At 38.5% G+C, this 13266-nt stretch overlaps 1 pseudogene; it reads left to right on the top strand.

Annotated features, from left to right (window-relative positions):
* The first annotated feature begins 8552 nt into the window (after positions 1 to 8552).
* LOC139705719 (peptidyl-prolyl cis-trans isomerase FKBP3 pseudogene) lies at positions 8553 to 9542 on the top strand (annotated as a pseudogene).
* The last annotated feature ends 3724 nt before the right edge of the window (positions 9543 to 13266 follow it).

Here is a 13266-nt window from a genome sequence, read left to right as displayed (position 1 = left end):
CAAGCAATGTGGCTTAGGGACCATGCCTGTTAGGTTGTCCAATACAACATATGGTCCTTACCCATCATCGGATGAGCTGACCTCTAGGCGTCAGCCTCCTGTCTTAGGTTGGTACCACTGCAATTGGATCAAACCCGTCACTGACTACCAGTCCAGCAAACAGCCATACTTGTGGATAGGCCTATGCACCAGTGGGGGGGGTGAGGTTCTTTGCCTCACCTCTGTTGGCCCCCAAATTTGGCCTTGGTGCCAGTGGGGGGTAAGGTTCTTTGCCTCACCTCTGTTGGCCCCCAAATTTTAGACCATCACTAGCAGAAGGGAGGAGGATACAGAAATGCCACGACACTAAGCCAATTGACGGCTCCTTTGAAAACTTGTACCACCGGTGACACTATCAAATATACTCCAGCATTACCACAATTCGCTGCACCAACAGATAGTTCACAATGTATACAAGTGATACATAGTCCAGGCAAGTTCTGCAAGCAGTTCAAAGCCGAGAAATTTATCAATATGTCCATTTCCTCCCAAAGTAAATCGACTCCTTGATTGAGCATTACTTGTTGAGTTATTATTCATTGATGCATCAGTTTATACAGTTTGTTGTGATAACTATTGAAGAAGCTGTAGTTTGGTTTTATCTTTGTCTTCACTGGCACTGGGATGAAGATAGGAATTCTGGCAATGATGCTAAAAAAAAAATGTAACATTCCAACAGGTATTAAGAAAACAATATTCTGAACAATTTACATTATCCTGAACAGAATTATTAAATATAATGAAAAGGAAAGGTGAAAGTAAACAAACAGATCTGTTAACCTCCTTTTGTTTTTCACATATTAAAACAATCCTCAACAGCTATTTACCCAATTTAAATTAAACCATTTAAATCACGTGAATAAAAAAAATTCGGATCCATTTTTTCATGAGCGCTCCTCATATATGAATATATGAACATATGCACATACACACATACAACACAAAACAGAAGTGTGCACACATAACATAATATATACAACACATAACATAATAGTAAAGGCCTTGTAGTTTTTCACAGGTGAAATTTCCATTGCAATGTTTAAAAACTCCACAGTCAAAAAATAAAACTGATCAGAAAAACATTAACCTAGGTCTATATGAGCTCAAAAATAAAATAGAACTTTATGATGTGGGAAAAGTCAATAATAAAATAGATATTGAAAAAAGCATCCTGGTTAATCACTGTTGCAGATGTAAGAATAGCCAAGCTGGAGCTCTGGATATCAGCAGTTATGCATTTGAGTCAAATCATCTTCTTTTTGGTCTGTAGAAATTGCTTTGATTAGACTCTCTGGAATCCAGATCGGCTGCTGTTCTCCCTGTGGAAACACACAAACAGAACCCCGACTCCAGGCAATCACTGGGTCAGGACTTTTCCATTGTCCTGTTAGAATATCCTTCCAAAGTACCTTAGGCTTATGTACATTTTTTGGACACATATGCCTTTCCACAGCACTAAGCCCTGATGAATCCAAATTTTAAAAGTTTAGAGTAAAAAGGGTTATTTTAAGTTTATCTTTGGGGGATATATACCCCTTTCAAATTCCCTCTTTTTGCTTTAATAAGTACATTTTAATAGTTTGATGAGCTCTTTCAACTATGCCTTGTCCCTGTGGATTGTATGGGATTCCTGTTATATGAGTAATGCCAAATGATGCGCAAAATTGTTTAAAAGAGGTAGAGGTATAGCCAGGACCATTATCTGTTTTTAACTGTTTTGGAACGCACACAGTGGCAAAATTTTGTAAGCAATGAGCTATAATATCTTTAGTTTTTTTCTCTGGCATGAAGGGAGCCCATCAAAAATCCGGAAGAAGTATCAACTGTAACATGCAAATATTTTAATTTTCCAAATTCTGGCAAGTGTGTGACGTCCATCTGCCAAATATGATTAGGTATCAATCCTCTAGGATTGACTCCAAGATTAACTTGTGGTAAAAAGGTCACACAATTTTGACATTGTTTTATTATTTGTCTAGCTTGTTCCTTAGTTATTTTAAAATGCTTTTGTAAAGTATTAGCATTGACATGGAACCTTTTATGAAAATTTGTAGCTTCTTCTAGTGTAGAGAAAATATGTATGTCATGTGTAGTTTTATCTGCTAAATCGTTGCCCAAACTAAGGGCTCCAGGCAATCCTGTATGTGCTCTGATATGTCCTATAAAGAATGGATCTTTTCTGTCCCAGATTAGACTTTGTATAGTGGAAAACAAAGAGAAAACAGTAGAGGAAGGAGAAATCCTACCAGCATCTTCAAGGGATACTATAGCATTAACTATATACTGACTATCAGAAAATAAATTAAATACAGAATCTTTAAACATCACAAAAGCTTGTAAAACTGCATTAAGCTCTACCTTTTGAGCTGATTGTTTGGGTACTAAAAATGTAAAAGTTTGATCAGGGGTAACTACTGCTGCTGTACCATTATTTGACCCATCAGTGAATACATTTGGAGCATTCATGATAGGGGTTTTTCTTGTCATTTTTGGAAAAACTATAAGATGCAAAGACCAAAAAGACAACAAAGGATTAGATGGTAAGTGATTATTAAATGAAACATTAGATTTACACATGATTATTGCCCAAGTATTTAACTCATTAGCTAACTCATCAATTTGATCCATAGTATATGGAGTAATAATTTTATTGGTAGAAATTCCAAATACTCCCTTTGCTGCTTTTATTCCTTTGAGTATTAATTGTCCTACAGCCTCAGGATACCTAGTAAGAATAGTGTTAGGAGAATAAGATAAATGTATCCACAATAATGGACCTTCTTGCCAAAATACTCCTGTAGGAATATTTTTGATGGTATTACAATAAATAATAAAGGCAAACTTATATCAATTCTATCCAAATGCATATTTTCCATATATGTTTCAATAATTTTTAATGCCTTTCTTGCTTCAGGCGTTAACATTTGGGGTGAATTTGGATCTGATGGACCTTTTAGGATATCAAATAAAGGTTCCAACTCTCCGGTTGGTATGCCTAGATAAGGCCTTATCCAATTTACGAATTTTTGGTGGACAGACCATGATTGAGGATAATAGAACTCCTAAATAATTAATTGGAAAATTTAATTGTACTTTATCTATTGCTATCTCTAGATTATAATTTTGTAATAAATTTGTAAGTGTGGCATAACATTCTAGCAATGTGTTTTTATCTTTGTGTGCTAACAATACGTCATCCATATAGTGAAATATTTGTAGTTCAGGATTTTGATTTCTAAGTGGCTGGATTGCTTTGTTAACATAAATTTGACACATAGTTGGGCTGTTAGCCATCCCTTGAGGGAGTACTTTCCATTCATATCTCTGATCAGGACCTTCATGATTCAGTGCAGGGATAGTAAATGCAAAACGTGGACTATCCTCAGGATGAATTGGAATTGAAAAAAAAAAAACAATCTTTAATATCTATAGCTAAAACGTGCCAGGTTTATGGTAAAGCAGACAATTGAGGAATCCCTGATTGAGCAGGTCCCTAAATAATCATCTCATTATTAATGGCTCTTAAATCTTGCAATAATCTCCATTTACCAGATTTCTTTTTGATGACAAAAATGGGAGTATTATGGGGAGATACGGAAGGTTGTATATGTCCCTCCGATAATTGTTGTTTGACCAGGTCATGGGCTGCTTGTATCTTTTCTTTAGTCAGGGGCCACTGAGGAACACATACTGGTCTTTCTGATTTCCAAGTAATTTTTATTGCCTCAGTGACCCCTTCTGAAAACCCAATCCATGTCTATTTATTCCTTGATCTATTTGAATTGGTGCTGCTATGCCTTGTTCTCCTAATCTTTTTTCTTTCCTGAAACCTTGTCTAGCCCTAATAGTGGGCACATTTGGATTGATGTTATTTGTTAATATCAAACCTAATTGATCTAGGACATCTCGTCCCCATAAATTTATAGGAAGATGATCCAATAATATGGCTGTATAGTTCCTTCACATCCTTCAGGATCCTTCCAATCTAATACCATTGCACTTCTATGGGGATTAGTTGCCACTTCTAGGCCTCGAAGCATTTGAGTGGCTTGTTGTAACGGCCAATGTTTTAGCCATTCTTTTTTTTTTTTTAATTTTTTTATTGTTGGTTGTTCAAAACATTACAAATTTCTTGATATATCATATTTCACACTTTGATTCAAGTGGGTTATGAACTCACATTTTTACCCCATATACAGATTGCAGAATTACATCAGTTACACATCCATTGATTTACATATTGCCATACTAGTGTCTGTTGTGTTCTGCTGCCTTTCCTATCCTCTACTATCCCCCTCCCCTCCCCTCCCCTCCCCTCCCCTCCCCTCTTCTCTCTCTACCCCCTCTACTGTCATTCATTTCTCCCCCTTGTATTATTTTTCCCTTTCCCCTCACTTCCTCTTGTATGTACTTTTGTATAACCCTGAGGGTCTCCTTCCATTTCCATGCAATTTCCCCTTCTCTCTCCCTTTCCCTCCCAACTCTCATCCCTGTTTAATGTTAATCTTCTTCTCCTGCTCTTCGTCCCTACTCTGTTCTTAGTTACTCTCCTTATATCAAAGAAGACATTTGGCATTTGATTTTTAGGGATTGGCTAGCTTCACTTAGCATAATCTGCTCTAATGCCATCCATTTCCCTGCAAATTCTATGATTTTGTCATTTTTTAATGCAGAGTAATACTCCATTGTGTATAAATGCCACATTTTTTTTATCCATTCATCTATTGAAGGGCATCTAGGTTGGTTCCACAGTCTTGCTATTGTGAATTGTGCTGCTATGAACATTGATGTAGCAGTGTCCCTGTAGCATGCTCTTTTTAGGTCTTTAGGGAATAGACCAAGAAGGGGAATAGCTGGGTCAAATGGTGGCTCCATTCCCAGCTTTCCAAGAAATCTCCATACTGCTTTCCAAATTGGCTGCACCAATTTGCAGTCCCACCAGCAATGTACAAGTGTACCCTTTTCCCCACATCCTCGCCAGCACTTGTTGTTTGACTTCATAATCGCTGCCAATCTTACTGGAGTGAGATGGTATCTTAGGGTGGTTTTGATTTGCATTTCTCTGACAGCTAGAGATGGTGAGCATTTTTTCATGTACTTGTTGATTGACTGTATGTCCTCCTCTGAGAAGTGTCTGTTCAGGTCCTTGGCCCATTTGTTGATTGGGTTGTTTGTTTTCTTATTGTCTAATTTTTTGAGTTCTTTGTATACTCTGGATATTAGGGCTCTATCTGAAGTGTGAGGAGTAAAGATTTGTTCCCAGGAAGTAGGCTCCCTATTTACCTCTCTTATTGTTTCTTTTGCTGAGAAAAAACTTTTTAGTTTGAGTAAGTCCCATTTGTTGATTCTAGTTATTAACTTTTGTGCTATGGGTGTCCTATTGAGGAATTTGGAGCCCGACCCCACCGTATGTAGATCGTACTGTTTTGGCCATTCTTGACGAGATATGATGCTAAGGTCTGCACCTGTATCCAGTAGCCCATTAAATTCATGTCCTTGAATATTTAGTTTTAGCATTGGGCGAGAATCTAAATTTAAAGACAGCATAGCCCACTCTACACCTTTGGAGCCTAATCCCCTGGAACCTCTTTCTATACTACTGCTGGATAATTTATCATGTAGGCTGGGTATTATTAATAACTGTGCTATTCTATCTCCTGGTGAAATTACTGATATACCTCTTGGAGAACTAACTATAATTTTTATTTCACCTTCATAATCAGGATCAATTACCCCAGGACTTATCATAAGTCCTTTTAGAGTAGAAGAACTGCGTCCTAACAATAAGCCTACTGTTCCTTGGGGAAGAGGTCCTTTTACTCCTGTGGGAATTATTTGAACTCCCATCTCTGGAGTTAGTACTGCTCTGGCAGAGGCACAGATGTCCAAACCTGCACTCCTTCTGGTTCGTCTGATGAGAGATCTGATGGATAATGTGTCATGGGCACTACCCTGATGGTGTTGCTGGGTTCCTCCATTGTGTTTCTGGGTTCCTCCAGTGCCCCGTATATTTGTGGTCATGGGCCCTTGGAGCATTGGGCCCCCCCTGTCCGTTTTTTGGCAATGGAGCCCGATGCCTTTCTCCACGATATCATGGGTAAACACCTGGTCCTTGTCCATTTTTTGAAAACGGAGTACCCTCTATGGTGGTTTGAGAACGGCATTCATTAGCCCAATGTCTCTCTCTATGGCATCGTGGGCAAATACCCGGTATTCTACTCCTTTGATACCTAGCCTTGTTAAACCTTCCTCCTATGGGGCAACTCCTTTTAAAATGTCCTGTTTGTTCACAATTGTAGCATGTTTTTGGCCTGGCATCTAAAGCCTGTTGTACTGCAGCTGCCAAGTCTTGCCCTTGTTCATTAATGTCTCTACATAATTTAATATATGTGTTTAAATCTCCATGTTTCCATGGTCTAATGACCTCTCTGCACCAACGATTTGCTTGGTCATAAGCCAGTTGTTTAATTAATGGCATTGCTTATTCTGTATCCCCAAAAACTCTGGTAGCTGTTTGAATAAGCCTATCTACAAATTCAGCATAAGGTTCATTAGCTCCCTGTATTACCTTAGATAATTGACCTTGTAAATCTCCATGTCCTTGTAAAGTCTTCAATGCCCTAACTGCATCTGCAGCAATTTGTGCATATATAGCAGGATCATATTCAATTTTTTGTCGTTGACGCTCATAAGATCCTTTTCCTAACAACATATCTAGATTTCTTTGAGGGTAACCAGCTGCTGCATTTCACCTAGCCGTCTCCATTGGCAACCTTCCATAACAAATATTGTCCTCCATTTAGCACAGATTTACACATGCTAGCCCAATCTGCTGGCATCATGTCCAAGTTGGTAATGGATTCGACCATGCTTACAGTGAAGGGTGCTTCACTGTTTTGAAATCTAGATCACGGTGAATTTGCTGCCCTCCTGCCTGCTCAAGTACAGGGCATGCTAATCTTTGAGGTCCTGTCTCAGGATCCCATCTATCAATTACAGGGGTTGAGGGCCACTCAGCTGTCTCTATAGGTGGAGCTGTTGGTTGAATTACACCCTCTGGTGATAGAACGGTGTTAGCAGCAGCCTCCTGTTGTAGCTTTTTCCCTAATAGCTGTTTCTCCTCTAAGCTTTCTTCCTTTAAATTTTCTTCCTCTATCTGACTAGCTCGAGAGACCTTCTCTTTTGCTTGATCTAAAATGTCTTTCTCCATGGTCTGAACCTCTAACAATTTACTTAACACTCTTTCAGTTTGTTTTTTACTAATTTCTAATCTACTATAAAGATAATGCAACCCAACAAGATAACACAAAACAAAACCGAAACAGAATGAAACAAAAATGGAACAAAAAATCATTGTATCAATTTTCCTATTTTCTTGACATGTGCATTTGTGGTCTATTTCTATCTCTTCCTCAGGGGCGAACAACTTCAAATCTTGAGCCAACCTTTTTTCCCAGTTTGCCTGAGAAAGTTCTAGAGACAGGCAGCTTGAAACAAAAACAAAACAAATCAAAACAAGAACACATTGTTTTTTGAAATGGTCAACCATTCTCTCACCTTCCCTTAGGGGCGAGCAATTTCACTTACCCCAGAGCTTCAGGCGTTCCCCGCAGGGGCCGCCAAATGCCGCAGTCTGGGCACAAATCACGAGCCACTGAAGCAGGAACAAACTTTATTTTTGAACTCCACCAAAACACTTCACACACGCTCCCGGGGAATTCCCCGAATGCCATGCGGCTGGTCCAGGAACCCGCAGCCAGAAAATCTCCTCCGGAAATCCCTCCTCCTACACTTCCCCAACCAATGGGAACTCTCCGGGAATCCCCAAGAGAACTCCAAAGTAGCGTGAGAACTCCAAAGTAGCAGCCGAGGCGGATAGTAATGCCTCACCTGTCAACCAATACTATTGGCAAAATGCCAGGGGCCATTCTGACTCGGCTGTGGCTCTCAGCAGGTAACATCTTCAGAGAATAAGTCTTAAAAACTAGACAGTTAATAAAATAAAATCAAGCCTAGATCCTCAAAGTCTGATAACAGTTGAAGGGACTGAGTAGCTGTTTAAACTTAGACAAACCTCTCCCACACTCATTTTTCTCAGGGTAAAATATCAGCTCACTCTATTTGTTCTGAGGTTTGGCTAGAGCGAAAGGAAAATAGATAGATAGATAGATAGATAGATAGATAGATAGATAGATAGATAAAACAACTACTACTCAAGAGCCTACAGTGAAATGTCCATTCAGTTACTTGGTATCATTATTAGCACCAATGAAAAAGAGTGGCTGGACTTCACACTCTATTTTCTGTAACATGACACTTTGCCAGTCTTGCCATTTGAAGCCTGATGTGTTAAGGACACCATGGGCTTACTTAGATCATTTAGGTGAAAGACATGGCTGCAATATTCAGAATCCATATCAAACTAAGGTGGTAAGATGTGCTTGTTCACTGTGCTAATGAACACATTCTCTGGGGGACAGATGGTGCAATGAAAATTATGCTCACAGAGTAAAGCAGAGGCGGCGGGGGAAGATGGCGGCGGCCGTTCCACAGTGGGCGTGGACCGTGGAGCAGCTGCGCAGTGAGCAGCTTCCCAAGAAGGACATTATCAAGTTTCTACAGGATCACGGTTCAGACTCGTTTCTTGCAGAGCATAAGTTATTAGGCAACATTAAAAATGTAGCCAAGACAGCTAATAAGGACCATTTGGTTACAGCCTATAACCACCTGTTTGAAAGTAAGCGATTCAAGGGTACTGAAAGTGTAAGTAAAGTGTCTGAGCAAGTTAAAAATGTGAAGCTTAATGAAGATAAACCCAAAGAAACCAAATCTGAAGAGACTCTGGATGAGGGTCCACCAAAATATACAAAATCTGTTCTAAAAAAGGGAGATAAAACCAACTTTCCCAAAAAAGGAGATGTTGTTCACTGCTGGTATACAGGAACACTTCAGGATGGGACTGTTTTTGATACCAATATTCAAACAAGTTCAAAGAAGAAGAAAAATGCCAAGCCTTTAAGTTTTAAGGTTGGAGTGGGCAAAGTTATCAGAGGATGGGATGAAGCACTCTTGACTATGAGTAAAGGAGAAAAGGCTCGACTGGAGATTGAACCTGAATGGGCTTATGGAAAGAAAGGACAGCCTGATGCCAAAATTCCACCAAATGCAAAGCTCATTTTTGAAGTAGAATTAGTGGATATTGATTGAATTAACCAAGTACTTGGGATCTAAAGATGACAACAACAACAACGATAAAACTTGCCCTTGAAACTGAATTAGAGCTTGTTTCTGTTATAAGGGAAGAGTCAACTGGAAAATTCAAAGAGTTAAAAGTTATTTACTTGACCCCAACTTTTAAGAAATGTAATCCTTTATAAGTCCCTGAAGTCTAAAATATTTTATTATAGCTGCATAAAACTTTGGTTAAGGAGAAGAACTGCTTGGCCTTTTACCTCATGTAAACTAAAAGGCTCAATAAAAAATGTCTCCAGTAAAAAAAAAAAAAAGAAAATTATGCACACAAAGATCAATACAGAAAGTTGTTCATCAAAACATTGCTTATAATATCAAATATTGGCAAACCCTAAATATCCAATATGAAGTTATGAACCCTTCATATGATGTTCTTGATAAAAAAAAAACAGCAATAAATCTTTTAAATTCTCTATGGAGTAGGACATTGTTCATGCTGAATAAATAGAAATGACCCAATGTTTAAAATTTTTTAAAAAAATTCTTAAAAAACATAAAAATCTATGATCACAAAACATGTGTACAGAAAATTCATGAATTTAAAAGTAGGTAAAATTAGAGTCGGTTGTTGGAAACACACCCCCAAGAATTATATGTTTATTATCCTCATCAATCCTTCCACAGTAGGTAAGAACACAGTAGATTTAGAAAAGTCTCCATTTTACCAAAACATGACCCTTAACATGAGAGTAAAGCCAAATCATGGTTCAAAGCCATGAGACAAGCAGCTGTTGTTACCCCTCATAAAACTGTATTTGTAATAACACCAGATTCTAGAGCAACACCCTGAGTGAGAAACATTTCCATTATTTTTTTTTTGTAGTTGTAAATGGACAGCATGCCTTTATTTTATTTGTTTATTTTTATGTGGTGCTGAGGATCAAACCCAGTGCCTCACACACGCTAGGCAAGCACTCTGCCACTGAGCTACAATCCCAGCCCAACATTTCCATTATTTATTACAAATGAAAACTAATAGTTGCTTTGGAACATGTCTCCCCTTGAGTTGAAATGCAGGGATATACACTGACACATCTCTGCAGCCATCAAAAATACTGATGACTGGTATTGGTACTGGTACATCTCTCAGGAGACCTGGAAGGACCACACTTTCCAGCTCTCCCAAGGGTTGGGGATTTGGAATTAATGAAATTAATCTGGATCAATAAAAGATGACAGAAGTACATGTGTTGGTTTTTCTTTTTTAAAGTATTGCATGATTTTTTTTCTAATACCTTTATTTTATTTTATGTGGCAATGAGGATCAAACCCAGTGCCTCAGACATGCCAGGCAAGTGCTCCACCACTGAGCCACAGCTTCAGCCCACATGTGTTGCTTCTTGATTGAACATGTGACTGCTGCCATGAAGATTCACCCAAAGCTCCCTGTCCCTGTGGCATATTTGACATGGTGGCTGCTCCATCAAGCCTGAGTCCCTGAGTCACTAACATGAGCAGAGCTCCTAACACTCCTTTGAACTTTGGGGGGGTATGCGGGATGAGCAAAAATAAACCTTTCTGGGGCTGGGGTTGTGGCTCAGTGGTAGACCACTTGCCTGGAACATGTGAGGCACTGGGTTTGATCCTCAGCACCACATAAAAGTAAATAGATAAAATAAAGGTATTGTGTCCAGATAGATAGTTAGATAGATAGACGGTTAGATACACAGACAGACAGACCTTTCTCGTTTTAAGCCACTGAAATCTGGGGATGATTTATTTGTTACATCATTACCTAACCTATCTGTCTGTTGTTAACTGTGAGTATAACGAATTACATGGTGCCATTAGAAGCTGATCTCTTTAACTTCCCCAAATTGCATTCCAGAAAGCTTTTGCTTTTCTCTGGGTTTTACTGAGTATATGGGAGTTGATATTCCTTTGAACATGGACTAATTATCACTTATTTGGGGGTGGGGATAGATGAACAAATTAAAATTAGAAGGAAGAAGTTATTATGTTTAGTCTTTAGATGCATTCTAAATTGCATCCGTCACTTCAAAGAGAAATTGGTTAAAAGAAATTAAAGTTAAAACTGCAAAATAAATCCTTCCAGATGGACTTTACCTGCTTTACCTGCTATCATGAAAGACAAACATAAATACGGAAAGAGTGAGCACTCTCCTAAGAAACTCTATTATATTTGAGTAATTTTTTGGAATCTTGGAAATGTTATTTTTAAAAGCATTTCAAAGTTAACTGAATCCATTTCATATTTCTTGATTACTAAATAATTCCCATTATGTTTCACACCAATGACTTGTCAAAACTGCATTTTGAGGAACTCCAGAAACTTATTAATGATGCAGATATACAAAATTGAAAACTTCATTCTAGTTTCTAACGCTGTGATATAACTTAAAATCTAATTTGAATACATTGTAACATACTATTTATCATTCCATCCTTTCAAAAATCTATTCATCTTTCTCTCAAAAGTCAGAATTTCAGGAGAGACTCATCCTATTCTCAACCCCAGAGCCAAGAAGTGGATCTCAACTGGCTGTTGTCAGTAAAGAGGGCCCCCTTCCTCTCTCTGACACATCTGTGAGTGCCCATGAGGCAGGTTGGCAGAAGGAGGCGAGGGGCACCTTCCAGAGTACTTCTGAGAACTTTCTCATTCTTGAAGAGTTCCCAGGAAGAAATGATCACTTCTCCTGAAAGTTGCCATACCTGAAAATGATGTTTGAGACAGCTGCAGGCCTCTTGTCACCATGACATGTCCCTGGTGTAAGCCAACACAGAGAGGAGACTCCAGCCAATCATAGAAAGAATAGGACCTTTGATGACATCACTGAGCTACTGAATTGACCAATTCTGGACTTTCTAGGCTTCCGGTCTTATTACCAAAAATAAATTCTCTATTGTTTAAACTATTTTTGAGTTGGATTTTCTGCTACTTGTAACCAAAGGTATTCTGATTCAGAAACAGTCATGTTAACATTTGTTTTCGTATTTGTGATAGATTGACAGAACAAGTTTTGCTCTTAAAATAGCTATAACTTGTATAAAAATAAGGATTGTTCCCCAACTGAGTTGAAGATACTTATCTCACATCTAAAAAGGGGGAAATGAGTCTTCCGAAATTTGAATGTCATAGACGAAAAGTATAAATTTACAATAAATTACATCAGTATGTCTTACAAAGACAGCCACCTCTAAAACTTCCCCAATAAGCAATAATTAATGATAGGCACCCTGAACATTCAACACAATATTTAATTCTATGAGGAGGGAGATCTAAAGGTTAGAAAATCACTACTAGGTCCCAGACTCATCATATAATTATTTTATTTAACCCTGAAAACATCTTTAAGAGGCATACTGTTATAGAGCTCATTTGGAGATGAGGAAACTGAAGATCAGAGACCAGTTACTTGACAAATGTCATACATTTTCTAAAAGGCAAAGACAGAATTCACACATGGTGGGTCCAACTCAAGGACTTCAGCTGACTGTATTAAAGTGACATTGATTTTAGAATTTTACCGTGCTTACTGTAGTGGTTACAAAGTTCATTGCAAAATATTTGGCACTTTTCCCTTTGAGATCTGGTTCTAAAATCCCTTCCCCTTAGATCTTGGCAACTTTGTGACTACTTTGACTAGTGGAACCTGACAAAAGTGAGACTATGTGACTTCAGAGCTTATTAAAAATAAGTCTTTGAAGTTTTCATCTTGCTCATAGAAATACTTGCTGTTGGTGTCCTGAGCAAGTAGAAGCCCATACTAGAAGCCATGTAGAAGCCCAATGACCCTGAGGATACCATGCTGTGAAGAAATCAAAGGCATATAAGAAGCCACATGTATGGGGCTGGGGATGTGGCTCAAGCGGTAGCGTGCTCCCCTGGCATGCATGTGGCCCGGGTTCGATCCTCAGCACCACATACAAACAAAGATGTTGTGTCCGCCGAAAACTAAAAAAAAAAATAAATATTAAAAAAAATTCTCTCTCTCTCTCTCTCTCTCTCTCTCT

This window comes from Marmota flaviventris, chromosome 5 (assembly GCF_047511675.1).
Source record: "Marmota flaviventris isolate mMarFla1 chromosome 5, mMarFla1.hap1, whole genome shotgun sequence".
Classification (NCBI taxonomy): Eukaryota; Metazoa; Chordata; class Mammalia; order Rodentia; family Sciuridae; genus Marmota; species Marmota flaviventris.
This window is presented reverse-complemented; position numbering and strand designations above follow the sequence as displayed.